Genomic DNA, 20,846 nt, shown 5'->3' with positions numbered 1-20,846 from the left:
CAGACTACGTATTAATATTTGTATATGCCAACAATTACAAAAATGACGAAACTCTGTGGTTATGTGGCGTAAATTTAACGAAGTCGCAACATATACCCAGAGGAAATTATGCGCATAAATTAATCTGTGAATTGCATAATTGCCAACTTACATTTACTGCTGGCCTTGCCATGTCTCAAGCAATGTGGGCTTCATGAATTATTATTCTCCTTTTAAGGACATTCCCTGGCTGGGGAACGATGGTTTGCTGAATCATCTCTGCCCTCTTAAACCCCGTTCGAGCCGCCTTCGCTCAGTCGCTCATTTTCATTGCACTACAAGCAATTCTGTAGACTAAGACTAAAATTACTCTGACAGACAATTTGTGTGGGTTAACTTCAGAAACAATGTCAGGAGACATTTTCGTAAAATACCGTTATTCTAGCAATGACTAGTCACAGTAAACTCGTGAGGCTTTTTAACGTATTCACTATTTGTGGTACAACCTAAGCTTTATACATGAGATAGCAAAATAAAATATATCATATGTCAGAATTTTATTGGAATCAAAATTACGTTTTATCGTAAAAGTTCTGAATGTACATGCATATGTAGACTGTGTTCATATTGTGTAGGATTTGAGGTTTTCACGGCGATATGTGCTAGGATGACTGTCATATTGGTTGTAGCTGCCTCCATCATCAGGGCGATCGCCCTGATGATGGAGGCAGCGAGGATCTCTGAAACGTTGGAAAACTTCTACCAGACTACACAGTGCTACAAACCACAATGTCTACAATATGATTTTACATTCGTATACTTCTAACATATTTATGTTTTCTTTTTCCTCTATTTCTGACAATTCACAGTTTGGACTATTTGGCTTCTTTCAATACATAATTAATTCTGAAATTATGAATTCTTTGATATACGGCACTACTGTATGCCTACTTCTTGGACGGAGGTTCGGCCCCCTGCATATTGATTAACCACGCAAGATAACACAATTTAAAGCAACACGGGCATACGCCTCGGGGAGGTTTCGAGTTCTAGCTGACCTTAAGCGCGTTAAACCACTGAGAAAAGCTTTGTTTTTTTTATTTGTAGTGTTCTGTCTGACGACAGGTCCATATATTATGAACAGGATCCTTCCAACCTCTTCAGGTTGTCAGGGACCTGCTCATACATATATACATTCTTGGCAGAGATGATCAGAAGTGGTTTGCCATTGCCTTCTTCTTTGTGTGAGTGGAGTAATTGTTGGGATGCCACGGAGAAACCGGGGAAGCCCCCGGAGGAAAATTCCGTGATGTCTAGACCACGGCCTTGCCCAACACAAGTTATAAATTTGAGCACCACCGGGAATTGAACCCGGGACCCCAGGCTTACAATGCTAGTGTTCTGACCGCTAGACCACCGTGGCGCGAGAAAAGCTACCGACATGTAATTTATACACGCACACATACAAAATGTCCAGCAATAGTAAGTCCATAGTTCAAGGGCATATTTTTCGAGTCTTAAAGGTCCAATAAATCGTTACGAATAATTTTAAAGCAGCTAAAGGAACCGTGAAGAATAAACATATTTTAGCGTTGACGTCATTCAGTGTGTGAACTCCCTCATTTGGTAAGCAGGTAACCGCATTTCTCAGTCAACATTTTCATAACTATTGTGCTGGATGGCAGGGTCTGGTTGCTCGGCCGACAAGTTCACCTAGCCTAACCGCTCTGGAGTACTATTTCTGGGGACGTACGAAGTCCCTGATGTATGCAGTAAAGCCGAAAAACAGAGCTAAGCTGTTGAATCACTTAATTGATGGTTTTGGAACAACCAAGCCTCTATTCTGAGATTTGTTACTTCCACTGCAGGAAGAACCCAAATCCGTAAGTAACCTCGGAGGTCATTTCGAGCACGGAATTCAATAGCATAAGTATTAGTAACTAATTCATAAAATTTCAATATTATTTATAAATCTTAAATTGAATCAAATTGATTAACTGTAAATTACTCGTACAATTATTCCGTCAGCAAACTTAAATCTTAAAATTCCCATGTCCTCTAAGCGACATACGTTTCTTGGAACTCGTCGACTCAAACTGAGCCCGAAAACAAATGAACTATGCGGGGTATGTCGTATTTACAGGCCTGTGTATTGATTCTGCAATACAGTTAGATCTCACGCAGCACACATTTGAGAAACACTGGTCTCCCTATTGCAGAATAATAGGTGCAAGGTGAGTTAACGTTGTCCTTGGTGGTTAATAAAGTAACGCACGACCTGTTGATGTACGCAGGAATGGAGGTAAAGCTCCGTGCATTCTTGACATTTGGCACTGCATAAAGGTGAGTAGTTAGCTTCACGCCTCGACTGCTTTAGCCCCGAGAAAAGAACACTAATACTCATTTGAATGCTTGGCTGAGTGGACTCATGTACCGACCTGGTTGTCGTAACAAAGGATAAAATCTAACGGGAATCGAACCTCTGTCGTACAACGCGTATCCGATTTACTTTTCCGTGTTATTCGAGCTTCAGAATAAGCATTAATAGGTTATCTCGGCAGAATTGTTTGGAAAAGCCAGTGTTTGCATTTTGGCTGTGTGAATCGTTATTTTAACCAATTTGAATGTGTTATCAGACGGTTCGCTGAGAGTCAATAATTACGCAAACAAAGTGGACTGCGATGTAAAATTTCCAGTCCATGAATTCAATGCACCTGCCCGTAGGTTTCTGTCATCATTTCTACAATACCACATGTTTGTTATCTTCGACCTCGGTTGTAATTACCATGCAATAGACTACTGTGAAATTTGTTTCCAACTTCGGAATTATTTCTCCAGCGTCCCCTCTGGGACAACGAACGTTGATCACCGAAGCATTAATGTGGATCCCCAAAAAATAAACGATGTTTGTACCCTGAGGGACTTCAACGTGGGTGGATCAAGTTTGTAATGCATACAGCGTATTTTCGCTTCAGCACCGTGTCACACAAGAGAACGTGAGCGCTGGTGTGAAGTATTGAACGCGTTTGTGCATCACTACGCCCTCTTGAAACGCATGCATATCACGAACGCAGTAAGAACCGACTGAGTCCGTCCGTCATTTTGAACAGATTTTTATGAGATTTAGTACGGAACTTATGCCTCTGGAATAAACCTTAAACTCGGTGAGATTTAAGGTTCTCATGGCGGCGAGTATACATTAAGCACCTCTGAAACATCGGCAAACGTCTACCAGACTACATGGCGCAACAAACCAGAAGACAGCAATCTTCAGACTCACCAACGTAAAACCTCAAATCTTAAATTTAATGTACTTTTACGTAATTATTCTGATCTTACATTTGTGATGCTAATGGCAGATATTGGGAAGTGATATGTGGTTGATTAATGTTGGCAGATTTTATTTAAACTTGCTTAAGAATTACTAAAGTCCATGGGAGGTCTCTGAAATCTATAAATTTAACTGAAATAAAGATAAGGGCCTTAACAAATAATTAGCGTTTATATTTAACATACCGCGTTAATTTTGTATTGGACTGTCTAACGACGACTTTTCAACTAATTGGTTTACATATAGTATAAATGCAGAATAATTGGTAAATGATGAACTAGGAAGGATGTTGAGAACATAACCGCTGCCTATTCTAACCTACGATCTTGACATTTGCCTAGTAATGAGAACAACCGACCTTCGACATTTGAACTTGGGACCTCCACAATACGGAGCAGTGCTGCTAACCACTTAACCTCGACACTTGACGACGTTCGGTGTAAGATAATTGTCAATGTGATCGACGCAAGTACGTTCGACTGCAGAAAGCGGAATCCCCCCCCCCTCAACACCAATCCAATCGTCGTGACGACCTCTCAAATGGGAATTACTAATGGAAATTAGTACTCATGTCTGATCGCCACCATTATCACGTGATTAAAAAATAAAGGCCATGACGCTAAGTGCCTTTACTTAACTGACAAATTAAAGAACGGTTTAGTTCCTGGGGCGTTCAATACCTTCTGCTGGTGGAGCAAACCGCAGCGAACTCATCAGTATTCTGATCACTTATCTAGACAATGAGATAAATTACAACAGACGCTATCTGGTTACTAGATGTCATTAATTCTAGTTCTTTCACGCGTTATCCGAATATTCTCTCTCTCTCTCTCATTCTGTTCAGGCAGGTAGTATGAGGCAACAGTCGACCACACGTTGCAGTTAAAACACTACCAGGGTGTCCCTCGGACAGAAAAAGTCGAACATGAATAAGAGTAAATATGCGTAATATTCAACAGTTTCAATACAGAATAAAATTCCGGCATTTCAACAACTGTCTCCATCATCACGAATTAATGGCTATAAATAATACAGTTCATTAGATATAAATCAGCTGGTCTCATGAAGCCATCTCCCGTAAGCAAGATCCGTCCAGAGGCAGAACAAATTTGATAGGCTAAATCGACTTGTTTCAACAGCAACGTTAAATAATTGAAGGATAAATAAAACAGTAAACTTTTGTCTGTACCTAAGAATCTCGCCACGAAGTCAAAAAGCAAGAAGAGATGACAATAAATAACGGAAGGAAGACTTATCTATTCGACTTCTTAACTGCGATACAAGATGACAACGAATAGTTATCGTTAAATTTCGGCCGCCTTTTTTGCGAGGAATTATCCATCGGAATCCATTAGACAGAAAGACGACAAATCACTTTTTATGCTCGGAAATATAGGTACATAAATATATAGGTCAATATATAGTTTGTATAACTACAACACAATTATAATTATGTTACGAAGCAACTTCATTACATCACGATTCAAGATCAGAACGAAATTTGCGAAAGAAATACGAATTATTTTCAGAGTTATAATACAGCCTTGTTTTCAGTTTTCACACACATCTCCACAAGGAGTTATACTTAACAGCCTTGTCTTGTACCATAATGTGACTTAGTACACATGTAGTAATGTTTACTACGTTTGTTTGTACTCGTAATGCACAGGTAGAACAGATATTCGCAATAATAACTCTGCTAACAAGCTATGGAAATAGTTCAACTCTGAGTACACATCTCAGCGAATGGAATGCGGAATGTCACATTCATAGAACAAGGAAGTACAAAAGTTATATCCTGACTGACTGTCGAAATGGGGTCATGACAACTGGTCTGTTGATTGTGGTATATTAATTTCTGCATTTCTACGTTATTTATATTTCTAAACTGATACATATTACGCCCACTTTTTCCATGTAATTTAAGCATAAATTTACTGCAATATACTAAAACCCCGTAAATGACCATGTTGTCAGTAATAATAGATGCTAGAATACGCTATTTTAAAAGTGCGGCTATCGTTAGATAGCTTTTAGAAGTACTTATAAAATATATGAATGTAAAGTTAAGTGAAGTTTGTCCCACTATACGCCATGTAGGCGCTTGGGGGGGTGGAGGTATAGCTCCTCTTTTCCTTGACCTCGGCACTAGATGGGGGTGAGTGGTCAGCATCACGACCCGGCCGGCTTTACCCCCGGGAAAGGACCCCGGTACCAATTGTAGAGGAAGCTGGGTGGGCCCCAGAGCCGGTCTGGACGCAGAGGCTAGAGGAAAAATCCTCTAATATATGAATGTATAAAAGGGATGAAACGAATGAAGAAAGGGGTAAGAAATGAAGACACTTAAAAACTCATTACCTCTTGAATTTAAAACATCCCACGACGTTTTATGTGCGTTGCAGTAAATATGTACACAAAAGTCACGTTTTAAATTATTTCAACAGTAAATAACAGACGGGAGTTGAAGGCGATTGGATTTTGTTGACCTAGGACAGGGACTGGTGGAGGGCTTTAGTTAATTCGGTGATGAACCTTCGGGTTTCCTAAGCCAGCTAGTTTGTTAGTAAGTAATTAACATACTTCCCACAATTCTGATACGCACTGATATACACTGATCAGTGATGATTACTCTAACCTGCTTTTGGTATTGTTTGGGGTTTTCTTTTGAGCAAGGCTTTCTAAAACGAGGTTCAGGAAACGCATGGCCGATATTTCAAAGAGGAAAAACTCAAAACGTGTCAGAAAACAGTTGTGAAGATTGGACTTTAAACTACATAAAGAACAACGTGGACACAATGGATCCATGGGTACGAAATTCCTTTCTGTGTGTAGTCTTAATCTGTAGTTTGCACTAAATCTTCCAGATGCTCCGTATTTTTCTCTGAAGACGGGGAATTACAAGTGCGTGTGCAGTTCTCAAATCTCTTGACAGAATTAAAGTGCCTTTACAATAGAGATTAAACATAAAAATAGACAGATAAATGGACACATGTGTCAATAGACTGTAAGACAGACAGACAAAAATACTTATAAACAGGTCTAAAGACAGATGTAGATAAACAGGCAGACCGACATGTCGATGGACAGACAAAGACAGGCAGAAACACAGTAACATGCAGATTAATAGACCAGCAGATAGGCACACATGTAGTAAGGTAGATTAGAAACCCTGTAAATGTGTACTGATCAATAACTGTAGCAGGATTCTTATTCATGAGTTCTCATTTATGAGTGTCTTTACTGAGCTATGTCGTATTTTTATCTAGAAATATGTACCCAATGTTGAACGATAAATTATCTGGTAATAAAACATGACCAGGTCTTTTGATGTTCTGTTATAAGAAATTTTCAATGTAAAATGACACCGAAACATACGTCTAGATCGGAACCATGACATTAATACAATGATAAAACTTTAACAAAGAAAAAGTTTTATATTCATGCAATTCAAAATTTGTGTGATATTCAGAGAAACTTTCCGGAACTGACAATTCCGAGATGAAAGAAAGAAATAAATACGCACTTTGAGTAAATTATGAGCAATTCATTGGTCATTATACAGGATTCATTTAAACGTGATTAATGGCGCATAAAATAAAATGGAGTATGAAACTGAAGCAGTCTGTGAACACTTACTTCCAGCCTTTGATGTTTTTTGTGGGGTGTTATAAAACAAGCATGGTTATGACTGCTTTTACGATATTCCTTTCATTATGCCAAGGTTGTGGTGTATATGACGGATTATACCGACGATTGCTATAAAACAGCAGTCAAAAATGTGAAACAGCAAAGTTACAAACTGTAACTTTTCCATGTAATTTAGCGTTATGATCGGCCATTCACTTATAGTTAACAAATTCCATGAGGTATTTTAGGGAAAAATCAATCACTTCCTTCAGCTCATTCAAAAGAAAACTCATAAAATTATTCAAAGAGGAAATGCATAATTTGAGCTAATCATTACATATTGTTAAAGTCAATACATCAAGATGTATGACATGAGTGGTATATGTAGCACGCATCGAGGATTTAAAAATGCGCATAAAACTTTAATGAAAGACCTCGAAAGAAAAGACCAGTTGGTACATGTAGGTACAGTTGGGATGAAAGTATTAAAAGGCGGAAATTTCTTTACCAGTTTAGCAACTATCATTTCCTCATTAAAAATTTTGCATCACTTAGTTATCGTCATTGAGGCCTAATATTTTGAAAAGACGAAAATTTTTGGACAATAGTTTTCTAAACTGAGAGTAGAGATTTAATTTGGCACCATTAAATAATAACCACTTCTGACATGAAAACTTTACTGGCGTATTCGAAACCCTGTGTAGCGCCTAAGAAAATGGCTCCGTTCGTCCGTCCATCTATGTATCTGTTTTTGCGTGTGTAAATTCTCGGGAAATACTGAACCCATTTTCATTATATTTTTTATTGGAAGTTTTACTAAAATATGTCGGTACTTTCAAATTTGTTTTAAATTGCGACAACTGAAAGCACTTTACCTACATAAACATATGAGCACCGAATTAACTCGGAGGAATCTCAATGTTAACTTGATTACCATGACTATTTTTGTTGCCAAAGTTAAAGATAAAAGGTAAAATTCTGAAGTACGCATCAGGTTTATTATATTCATTGTACATGTCCTAACGAATATAAAATAGCTATTTATTACTTCATAATCTATATTAAATTTACGAATGTGATTTGTCTATCTTCATGACCCACACTTCAATACCTTCAGAAGCTCTTGCCTTATCCAATAGATTTGCATCATCACGGACTTTATTAATTGATGTCTCCTTTTCTCTACACGTCTGCAACAATACGTATCAAATTCATTCCAATTTACCAATTGTTTATAATTTTCGAGAACAAAATTTTGTCTGGATTCTTGTGTTTTTGAACTTCGTACATCGTCTAATGTCATAAAATTACACAACGTTTCGAAGACTGAATCTGTCCTTATCTTCTGGAGTGGTGAAATTGTGGTCCATTGATCTAGATTAGCTCAATCTAACGGACAACACAGCGTAGGTGCATTTCCCCTTCACTACACGTAAAGACGAGGACAGTTTCAGTCCTCAAAACTTTTATGACATCAGACGATGGACAAAAATCGAACAATCCAGATTATATTACACCATCGTCAGAACTAATCAGAATCGATTTTTAGATTTTTTTGTCATGCGGGCTTACATTCATGTATGGACTCCAGTTTACACCCGAATACCATACAAAAGTTGCATGAAATGGTTAAATTTCAGCCATCCTTATGTTTTTTACAATAACACAATCTTTTCATTACCCATTGTACAAGATATTCCTATTATTAAACATACGACGTATGCTCAAAAAGAAACTTTACAAATCACTCATCTTTAAAATGGTTCATTTAATCTTCACTAGTTCTATAAATGACAAAACAAATTGTCTTATAACGTGTCCAAAAATACCAGTGTAAAATGTTTAGCCTTTAACTACTGCGTCCATACCGTCATCAGTCTGGGGCATTCGAAATGTTGATTCGACGGTGGTAACAGATGAATACAATTCTGGGATGTGACAGGACTCGTAAGTGCAAACGGCAGTGAAACATTGGTTGAAAAAAACATCCTATGGTATAATGTCTACATTTCCACGGAGACTTCGTAAAAACTTTGTGTGTGGTAAAATGGCGTAAATTGCCCTACGATGAAATCGCTTAAAAATACGTATTAGTTTTGTATTTTGAGGGCATCAAATTGGGCATCCCTCTTGAAAATGATTTAAAGAACAATGCCTTGGAGAGATATTAAATGTGATTCAAAGAACTTGATTTCAAATGTCTGTAGAAGCTTTGAGAATACAGACACACGAAGTAAGGCCATCCGTAGCCTGAAAGAAAGGCTTAAAGCAAGTAACATCACAGGAAGAAACTTAAAGGAAAACAAAGAGCTTTGGTTTATCATGTCGAGCTGAGTGAAATTTTAAGCGCTGTAGACTAGAAAGGAGAGAGAAACAGTGAGATGTAAATGACGATAGAGAACTCATAATGCGCATGGAAGTTCCACCATACAAGCAGTTTCATTTACGAATAGGCCTCTGTACTTAAACAAAGAAAATTCGCTTCGAAAGACTTTCGTGTACAATATTTCTTAAGATATAATAACTCACTTCTCCTACTACAATTTGAAATATATGTGTCCTGAGTCACTTGGAATAATGGTTCTGCTAAATATAATATGTATAATAGTTAATAAATCCTTCGAAAATTTGGCAAAGTTCAAATAACTGTGAACGAAAACAAATAAATATTTATTCACGAAATTACTTTTGTTTACGTAAGAAGAGCGTAAGTCAATAGGAATTATGTTTCAGTTAAGCCCTTTTTACTGAGCAGTAAAGCATTAAAAACATTATGACAGCAGGAGAGGAAGAGCTTTCGATGACATATATAGAAATATACTCGTGCATATTATTATTATTACGTTCTTTATTTTTCGAAATCAACGTCATAAAAATATTTCACACATCACATAGCTTCTACTGAAGACTATTTTTTCTCTTTGCTTAATGCTCAGCAATAAACATCGAGAAATGGCATTTATTAGTGGAAAATGCTCCATTTTACAAGTGCTACTACCTTTAATTAGCTTCTAGAATTATGTATAATTGAGTAGCGTTGAAATAATATTGATGGGAAAGAAGTATAGGAGAATGTAGTAATGGATAAGTGAGATGAGAAAGGAATGATAGAAAGCAATGAAAGTACAAAAGAAATCAATCCCGGCTGAATTTTACCTAGCTTCTTCCATCATCCTCAATGCACTACAGAAATTAAATTTGGTCAAGAATTCAAAATATATACGCCTGCTTAAAAGTTCATTACGGTCATCATGTAAAGTTCCTCTTTAAAACAGGGTTAAATAAATTTTCACATGATAATAACCACCAGTTAATTTACGACCTTAAGTAAACTGGTCAATTTTCAGCAAGAACCTAAAACAAAATGCCTCAACACAATGAAAGTAGACATTCGGTTGTACAGTTTCACCTGATGACGGAAGTAAAACCAGCTTCCAAACGATCTACTTAAACTAACGGAGTACAAAAATGTTCAGTATTATACGCTAGTTCGATAATGAGATATTTAATTTAAATAAAATACCACCGCACAGACGCTTAGCAATTATTAACGGTGTTCCCATCCCACTGTAGCTACGTACCTCTCACTCTGCACCTGATATCATTCATGTGTCATAAACGTTCCATATAAATAGACAGAAATTGGAGACAAAGATTACATTGAAAAATATCGAAAATATGTAACAATTTTTAAAAACGTTCTTGTACTGCACAGAGGCATAGCTCAGGCGGTTAGACATCATCTCGTCACAGCAGAGACGCGTTTTAACCAGAAGGAGATTTGTTGTAGACACTGGTTTATCAAAACATTCTACCTTCCCCTGCGAATCATAAAGATCCTGCCATATCACTTGGTGCGTTCCCATACGAATTAGTGTCATAACGTTCGTTATTAAGAAATATTCTTTAGCATTTAAATGAAGGGCACACCTCCCCTCAAATAAGCTGTAATCAGCGGTCTAGTGTTTGGCGAAATTGCATTCAAACACCTCGTCCAGACTTGCTAGATGCTGCCAAATAACCTCGGAAGAGAGTGTTTACTTTTTTACTGAGCCCTTATTTCGATAGGTACTTATTCTGAAGATGGTTGTGTTCTCGATTATTGCGCCTTGCGCAGACAATTGTCGCCCTGATCATGGGGGCAGCAAGGACCTCTCAAAAGTTTGTAAACTTCTACCAGATTCCACAGCGTTACAACCCTGAAGACAGCCATCTTCAGACTCACCGCCGGGAAAACCTTAAACCTTACAAGGGTTTTGTTTAGAGTTAACTAATGTTCGTCATCGCTTTTGTACCTGTCCAATTTTTCCTTAGTGATGAAAACCTGTCTGCGTACACACGATAATTAGAGAAAGAAAGGACATTTGATACTAGTATGAGAGTGTGAGAATATGAGAATGAAGAACGAAACACGGCAGTTCGTTGAATCAGATACACCAAAGGTCAAAGGCATAGAAGTTTGATATACCGATTTGTGTTGAGAACAGAAGATCTTATTTCAAATAGAGAACTAAGCTCAGCACACATTCTTCTTCTTTCTCCCAGTTGCTGTCACCAATAATCCGCATTCATGCAGCATCAGTGCTACCATTTCAAGTCCTTTTAAGTTACTTCCAATTTCACTTGAACGTGATATGGTCAAGTGAGGGAAACTAATAAACCAATTTAAAAGCAGGTACCGTATGAACAGCAATGTTAGTGTTTAGTCATCGGAAGCAAATCCCGATTAAATGATGTAAGTGGGAAGAAAGAAAAATACACATTAAGAAACTACATAAAACGTATTTTCTACACGATATTGTAAAGGTGTGAATCAAGGAAAGTAAGATTACTGATATGTATTATGAAACACATTGCGATAAGAGCATTACATATTTTAGTGGCAAAACTCCAACGGAAAAAATCGTTTCAGATGATAACAATACGTTGGTTTGAGAGATGTGCACAGAAATTATCTAATGCTAGACTTGGATTACCCTCTGAAAATCTCATCCGCCTTGATTTATTCACTCTAATAACATCGCGTCTAGATTACATATTACAAACCTACTCATCCACTGACTTGTATTTATGAAACGTAGTATGTAAAACGTCACACAAAATAATTTCACTTCTAAGTGTAAAATGCAATAAATTCCGTACTTCACATCTGTACACGAGTTTCAGAAATGTACTGAATTAAAATTCCATAGCTAGAAAAATAGAATAAAATAAAGTAGTTGTTCTCATAAATTAAACATTCGCTTGGTTTCTACTGAAATCGTACGAGTTTTAATGTGGATGTACACATTTTTCTTTTTTGCCAACATAACAAGTACAAAACCGCCAGTTGCTTTAACCGAGAGATCCTATAATACCAAAAACAGAAACGTACATAAACTACACTAACATTGAAATGGTATGGTCCAGTGTGCAATGAAGTAGCAGTCATATTTTTCCCCGGCAAAAGCAGACAACATTTGATGTTAAGAGAATAATGTAGTCACACAAGACTTGACGAGCGACCGCATTTTTCATAGTTCTTTCCAGATGATATGAAGTTGTTTACGTACCAAAAACATAATAGCGCAAGATAACCGTTAAGGAATACTTGTATTTGGTTTTATCGTTAAATTCCCACTTCTTTATTGAGGGGGCTGAAGTTTTTGAAATGATACTGATTTTATGACTATCAGCACTTATAAATTACACCGTTTGTTGCCTATGGTTCTAAAATTTAGTCTCCCGCTTTGAAGGTAACTAATTGTCATGGGGAAATGAAGTGTGATGAATATCGTTAGACAAGGATAGGCGAATAATAGAGTAGGCCGACTGAAAAAAACTATACAGTAAAGACGTGTTATGCTAAAAAAAGTATTTCCGAAAATTAAACTGTTAATGAGTAATTACCAAGAAAAGAAGCTTTAAACGTATGTTTAAAAAAAGACTTTCGGAGAATACAGTCTAAGTAACTCATCAATAAATGCATATTTTTGTTTCACCAATTTCAATGACTGTAGTTTTATGTAGGCTTCTTTGTAAATACATAGGTATGTTCTTCAGAAAGAAACTATTTTGAAGTAATACATGGCAATTACTATACCTACTAAGCGTCTGGATTGTAGAATAATTATCAATATTAATCATATATGATGGACAAATTTCGAGTATACTTTGCAGATCAGGAAAAATGTCTTAGCTTTATAGACATCTCACACTTCCAATATATATACACTAAAGTGTAATCGGAAGCATACAAACAGAAACAAATCACCATATTCAAAATTATTAATGCATATATAAATATATTATTGTAACTCGTAGATAATTATTACTAAAAATTGCAGATATAGACATATTATTGAAAATGTGTCGTATAATTTAATATATGTATAAGCAAGAATAGATTTTGATATAAAAATTGAATTAAGCACTACAAATCTTAAGAATCCCAGCAGAGAACTCGTTTTTACGTCTCGGCTCCTTGACCGAGGGCTTTCCGTGCTTTTTAACCAGTCGCTTCGGACAACTGCTGGGACAGAACCTTGAAATTAGGTCATGGCAGCTTCCTTCCATATCCTGTCACTTGAAGTTTAATGCTGCAACGCGTTAATGGTTATGTTCAAGACATCCCTTCATGTCCGCACGAAAGACTCCATATAACCAACTGTTCCATTCATGCCCAGTAAGCTACAGTACGCCCGAGTAGCGGTAATGCTTCTAACTCGTGTTTGTGGGGTAACCGCTGCAAACCGCAGTCTTATTATTGGCCATTCTAACTTATGTCGTTCGTGGGTTCTTTTTCGGTCAGTGCATGCGAATTCCGGTCTTGCGGGTTCAAAGGGGACACTACCCGTTCTTCCATTTCATTCACCTACTCACCATTCTCGAATATTTTCCCATTTGACACTTTACACGATTTTCAATACTCATTAAAAAATCAAATAATTGTGTTCAGAGTGTTTTATTTCCAGCATAATAAAATTACAGTTAACATCACGTTCCTAACAACAGTCGAATGATGTAGACTTGATTCTGAAGAAGGCCAACACACAACATATTTTCTGATGATTTATGTATCATTTTACTATCCCCATTGGACACTATGATCCTTTGTTCCTGCTGTTAATCTTCACTACAAAGACTCGTAATGTATCTTTTCTGTCATCCAATTAAATATTTTCCACATCGGAAAACATAAAATAAAAAATGTAGAAATTACCAAAGCATTTTTTTTATATTTTATATTGCGATGAGCCGTTCGTACAAAAACCATAAAATTCAATTTGAGATTTATCTAAATTAGTGCAGCAACCCAAAACAAAATTAAATTATCTTCACAATGATTTAATTGTAACACGCAGTTTTACAGATGAAATATTCGTACAGAAATCCGAATTGTTTTCATTTATACACTTTTTAGAATTGAAATATAGTAGTAATAAAATATTACTGATAGAAATAATAAAACAAAGATATCAATAAGAGCACTTAACGTTGTGTATGAACATCTGATTCACTTCCGAGACACTTTCCGCGATAATTAAAAATTAAATATGGGGAAATTAAAACAGACATTTTCATTATGTTCGTGAAATTACATACTATCGTGTGCCAATGATAGAAAAAATCTGAAGCTCCTTTTAAACACCCGATGGAAAATCACCTTCTCATTCCACGGGGGGCACAGATGTTAAAATGACTTTTCAACAGAAAGAGATACTGACATTTGGTGCTCCTAGCTCCCCGGGTCACCAAACGTAACAGCAAGCGACTTCGTTTCGTTGAACTACGATAAGAAGGTCGTGTTCATGCCACCACTATCAACATACATTCCTGAACAGCACCTCAGGATCACTGAAGAACTGACGTCAGCTACCAGGGACATACAAGGAGTGGCATACTAAACCGATGCCCGCCGTGCGAATTGTGGGGTTCATGTCAAGTGCGAATCAAAATAATTTTTCAGACATACAATATCAAGCTGTATGTCCCATTAGTAATATGTATAAATTTTCATTTTTACAGAATTTGTTAAATGTTTGCCTCTTTTAATTACATTGTACTTAATTCAAAACTAGAAACAAAATTATACGATATTTCAAAATCAATTAACGGTTATGTACCTAAGCTATTTGATTCTAATTCCTAAACAAAACTTGTTTACTGTTAGATATTTCTGGAAATTCGTCACCAATCTTATGTCCACTGCACCTAAAATTCATTCGTATTGCTCATTACCGAAATAATTTATTCAACTTTATAAATTAATCTGCGTCTGCGTCTGTTATAAGGTATCGTTATTTTTATTCTACAATATGATAATCAATAGTTAAAATCTACATTATTTTATAACAAGAATATTTAACATAAAACGTATCTTAATGTTTAGAGTCCGAAATTAACTATTTTTTACTACCTATGGAATATATTTATAAAACGTGCATTAAATTAGGAATATTTTATAATATCCGAAGTTGTGTCTACATTACGCACATTTAGTTGCTACGAATATTACGTAAAAGAGTTCCATTCCCATATACAAGTAACGTAAAGCAAGAATTTAGCTCACAATATTTTATTTCTTATTGTATTTTACGACACTTTCTTAACTTCAGCGGTTATAAAACGCCGAAAAAGTATTAAGTAAATGGAGGAAAGCTACATTTGGCAGAAAAGTCTACCAGATCAAACTCGGGAACTGCTGAGTACGAACGAGAATTCATGAACTCAATCCATACATTTGTGTTTGCGCTTTCTGTTAGTTACTCCCTCAAAGAGGGTTTGGTAGGAACCAGGTTACAAGTAATTCATGAAAATAGATACAAACTTGAAGAATAAATTTATATTTCATGGGGCTTGACAGTGTGGATGGGGTTATTCCTTATTTCTCTCAGTTTCTCCCGACAAATATGCCATGAATGCTTCCTTCCATATCCTTCTCACGTCACTATTCACAATTACCTTCCATTTCACGTTACTGTAACCAATGCAGATGAAAAACGAACAAATAATTCAGACTGTTACCCGCTCTTTGCACAAAATTCATTAACCTTCATTTATTTGTTGTTTAATTTACGACACTCTCAATAGCTCAGATATTAAAATGAAAATATAACAGTGAGTTCAGGATGCGTTGTGACATAATTTAAAGTATCATTCCAGCACTTGCCTGGAGGGACTGAGTAATACCACAAAAACCTCAATTAAGATAGTCGGTCATCTGTACTAAATTTGCGTCCAGAAGGTCCGGAATAAAAATAAAATCAACTAATGAATGTTACGTACACTTTAGCATCATTAGCTTATTTCATACCAGGAAAGTGGACGATTTCGATTACAATTGATTTTTATTAATGTGTCCTATTCCTTTTTGGTCTAATTTAATTTTGATTTAGCTCCTAATTTACTAGGATGAAAATTTCAGATTTTTCAATTTTTTTTCAAACATAGTAGACCCACATTAACAAGGGCATTACGACATATAACTCGTACCTAACTTCGATCTACAACTTCCATGATACGTTTTGTATATGTGAATATCCGACAAATAAAGGAAAAATAACTTCTGACCACATACAGTTTGATGTCTGAATCGTAATAACACTTTGAAAGCAATAATCTTAAATTTGCAATAAATAAACATCAATATCACGTAGGTATTGCAAGAACTTCTTTTTTAAAACACTGTTACTTGGAACTTATTTATGACGTCTCTTTGCACAAAGCTAACTACGGTTGTACTCAGACTATTTCTGTGTAGCTACAAAGCACTTAATTCCAAAACACAAGAGAAATTTCATTCTGCAAACTACCATAAAATAATGATCTCAGGATTAAATATCGGTTCTTAAATCAGACTAATGTGGTTGTTGTCGGACAATGAAAGACTCCTACTTACCAATCTGAAGGAAATCAAGTTGCAGCGTGGAGGAATGAACAATTAATGAAGACCACCAGAGACTTCTCACTTCGGAATAATTTTAGAGGGATAAAGTCGTATAATAGTAGTCCAATAATAAGTTTTTAATTCAGTTCAGAATGAATTGAATATTGAAGTTATATTTATACAGTATTAATGTTATGATATGACGAGATTTACTTTTGAGTTCTTTTTAATTGAAAATTCTCCAATAAATGGAGATAAAAGTTCTAAATAAAGTGTTTTCTGACAAAACAACAGGAATTCGAAAGACAGTTAAATAAATACTTATATCACACACGCACATATCATTTTAGAATTACATCAGAAGGGTGGAGTGCTTGAATTCCATGGGTGCTGAACTTTTTCATGGTTTGAAATCACTTTATATATAACAGCTTTTCGACTACTAAATTCATTAACATTTTCCAAAAATACGACTTACAGTTAATATTCACCACTTTACACAGTATAAAACAGGCAGAAACACCTTTTCTTTCTGCCTTCACTGTTCCAAGAAGAAAGCTAACCCATTGGCGGGTATCGAAACTAGGTCCTCGCCCAGCGCGAGGCGCAGCGGTGGCGTTTCCTCGCGGTTCACCGGCAACTGTTAGTCGCGAGAGCCAAGAGGCGACTGTGGCGTCGCCGGCGGCGCACAGAGTACTTGCTGGCTGTAGCCGGCGCCCAGAACGGCGACCTAGCTCACTAGCCACAACAGCGGGACCCCAGTCTGTAATGACGTCTGCATGGCATCGACTCACTGTCTTCAGTATTCATAAGTCCATGATTTGTTTGTATATTGTTTAACTACGCTTTCTCATCAACAGAGGAAACTGCAGTGCCTATTTTGAAGGTACTGGAGAGACCTCAGTGTTTAATGACGTCTGTTTTATTAGGCTTCTTGCGACTGACACACACTTTCCAGTGTTTACTATATGTTATTTACCTAAAATGTCTCATCTGCATTGTTCTTGTAGCGTCTAATGGGAGGATATTTATGATTGAATTGCGAAGAATACGGTAATACGGGGTCATAGTGTGTTTTAAGAAAGTCTTTCTGTAACTTTCACCTGAACGGACTCAGAGAAATGACAAATAACCCGTCAGAACAGAGATACGTAGAGCGAGATTTTAAACTAAGACCTCTGGAAACTAAGCAACGAACCACTACAGTCCACGACTGTAATCTTGAGACTTGCGGAGTGAGGAGAGTCTGCCTTCAACGCTATGGACTTACAGCATTCCTTGCAGGTCTCAAGATTACAGTCGCGTACTGTAGAGGTCGATGTATATATTTCGATGTCAAATACTGACCGGGCTACCACCTACACTGAGACTATTTTTGGTCTTCTTCAGACTGCCAACAGAGCACCAGAACATGCTTTCAAATAGGCTACGAGCTCTGATTTCAAAACTTTGACCTACTCTCACATAAACTTCATGCACATTGGGAACAGTGTTGTTATACAAGATTTGAGGTTTTCACAGCGGTGAATATGAAGATTTCTGTCTTCTGGGTTCTGAATTCATCGCCCTGATGACGGAGGCAGTATGACCTCTGAAACGTTGGTTAACATCGACCAGACTACACAGCGCAACAACCCACAAGACAGAAATCTTCATACTCATCGCCCTGCAGGCTCACACGGTAGAGAAAGTGGTCTTAGATTTTATATCGAGGTCGGTGTCGGTACATTTTTACCGACTCGACTCCACAGCCCTGGTATAGAGTGTCGAATGAGAGGATGTGGAAGGAAGCGGTTATTGTTGCCTCAGAATACGTACATTGAAGATTCACACGAGAATGACGAGCCGCAGATGGACAGACAACCCTCTGCAGACTGCCCACAGACAAATCGAAAAGGAAAAATAAGGTGATGAGTTAAATATTTGGACCGAAGAGACAAATAGGCGAACTGAGAACATTACACAGCCAATACCATGGCTCTTATCTTTTATCCAATATTCTTCGTATGTTTAAGAGACGAGCCTGAGATAGGCATGCGCGAAACAAGAATTGCATATACACTTTTAGTCGGGAAACGACAAGAAACCAAGTAGGAGACCTAGAATTAGACAGGACGATGTAATCAAGTTGGATCGTCGAGCAATACGGACGAGTGTGTAGTGGTTTCAAGTAACTGAGGACAAGGTTTAATAAAGATGGGTGTTTCTGGGTTCATGCAGCCTCCATCATCAGGGCGATCGCCCTGATGATGGAGGCAGCAAGGATCTCTATAACGTCGGTAGACGTCTACCAGACTACACGGCTCAACAACCCAGAAGACAGCCATCTTCAGACTCACCGCCGTGAAAACCTCAAATACTACAATTTTTAAACTTTGGTTCACGTTCTTTTCAACGCAGAATATTTTTGACCGCCTTTAAACTTCCCAGGGAGTAACGTGCACCGCGAAATTACTTAAAGGTAATTTGTTGATTACTTACATACTTTCTTACTTAGAATGAGAGCAAAAACTAACTCTCTTACAATTGTTTCAATCGCAACATGCCACGTTGCATTTTTTTTACGAAGTCGCGAATGTTCTGTGTCAGACGAAACGCAAACCTCATTATATATTTACATAAAGGGTTACAACTTTCAACATTTACCTTTGTGTAAGTAGTAGATTTCACGACAGATTATTTTCAGAAGAAGTCACAGGAGGATTTACATTTATCTTTTGGTGTGTTTCAGGAGGATGATAGATACGAAGAAATAAAAGACTTCGCTGCACGAGCTGGGGCTCTTACTGTGTGGGAATGTTTTTGAATGTAAATCGAAGTCATTCGGAAAGGGCACGAAGCAGGCGTTCCGTAAAATGCGTAGTTTTAACAAGTGGGTATTGCTTCCGTCAGTTCCTGCTTCGACGAAGGCGCAGTGTGACATCAATCTCGCTTCCTACAGAAGTAATCACCAGCCAGTTGTCACAGCGAAATGCATCATTTCATGGCTTATTTGCTTACTCCTTTCACTTCCAGTGTCTGTTTCCCGCCTCACTCCGGGATTTCCTATGCTGGAAGTACTTTGCCTCGTGTTTCTTAAACAAGGACCTCAAGTTTTGTTTAAGGGTTCCGCCAGTTGAGTAGATTATTTTTGACAACGGCAGTTTACACTTAAAATTATTCTTTGTCAGGACTTTTTCCATCGTCTGTTCTTTAGAATCAAGACGTTTCGGAAGCTGGTTCTGCCTCCGTCTTCAGGTGAGAGGTACCTACTCTGTTGGGTCCCTTAGATAAAGCTAGTCTCTGTCACAGAACCAGCCTCCGAAACGTCGTGATTTTAAAGAACAGACGATGGAAAAAGTCCTGACAAAGAATAATTTTATGAGTAGTTTATATTTATTATTTTATTTTTTATGCTGGATTGCTTAAGTTTAAGCTTTCTTAATCGAATTTTCACTTACTCGTGAAGAAATAAAAAATACGAAAATGTTTAAATCATATCTGTATTTTAGTTAGTCTACTGAATATTGTGTTTAATCAAAACGTAAGAGATAATTTTGAGAAGGTCTGGGGTACACGGAATATTTAGTGTTAATTACCGAATCTTTAATGAATGATTGTGTTCAGACATATTGCACACAACACTTTCCGAATCCATACTTTTCTACGTCTACACCTTATTACGTCCTTGATATATGTAGACACTAAAAATTAAAATAAACAAAACTATATTTCTCTCTCCGTTTTATAAGAGAATGAAATCTGACATTACACCCTAAGAGAAGAAAATGAACGAAGGATGTTTGAGAACTAAACGATGTCAAGAATATTTTGACCTAGAAGGGAGGGTTTATATACCGTCTGACCAAGGAGCGTCAGTGGTGAACTTCAGAAACTCTGGACTTTTTGATCAGTGACGTAAACTATGCACCTATGCAGTCCTGTACAGTTAATATGTAAATATTCACGAGCGCCCTCCGACGAAATCTGCATTCCTTGTTCAGACGAGGTATAACAGGATGGCGGAAAAATATATAATAAGGAGCTCCATAGTTTTTACCC

At 37.1% G+C, this 20,846-nt stretch overlaps 1 protein-coding gene across 7 annotated transcripts in view; it reads right to left on the bottom strand.

The window, feature by feature from the left end:
• LOC110837546 (limbic system-associated membrane protein) overlaps positions 1 to 19,956 on the bottom strand; it is a 421,660-nt gene extending 401,704 nt beyond the window's left edge. For 4 of the 7 annotated variants that reach the window (XM_022079800.2, XM_087343651.1, XM_022079782.2 and 1 more), the window contains exon 1: positions 16,818 to 19,956. The gene's annotated coding sequence lies outside the window, so the exon portion shown is untranslated. Of the gene's footprint in view, positions 1 to 13,460; positions 14,346 to 16,817 lie in introns of those variants that run through there. The other 3 variants (XM_022079831.2, XM_022079816.2, XM_022079840.2) reach the window with 2 other exon arrangements.
• Positions 19,957 to 20,846: the final 890 nt, after the last annotated feature.

The sequence above is a fragment of the Zootermopsis nevadensis genome, unplaced genomic scaffold (genome assembly GCF_977971745.1).
Source record: "Zootermopsis nevadensis isolate Lab colony 2312 unplaced genomic scaffold, Znev_1.0 Znev_ptg000006l, whole genome shotgun sequence".
Lineage (NCBI taxonomy): Eukaryota > Metazoa > Arthropoda > Insecta > Blattodea > Termopsidae > Zootermopsis > Zootermopsis nevadensis.
Note: the sequence above shows the minus strand (reverse complement) of the source record. Positions and strands in the feature narration are given on the sequence as shown.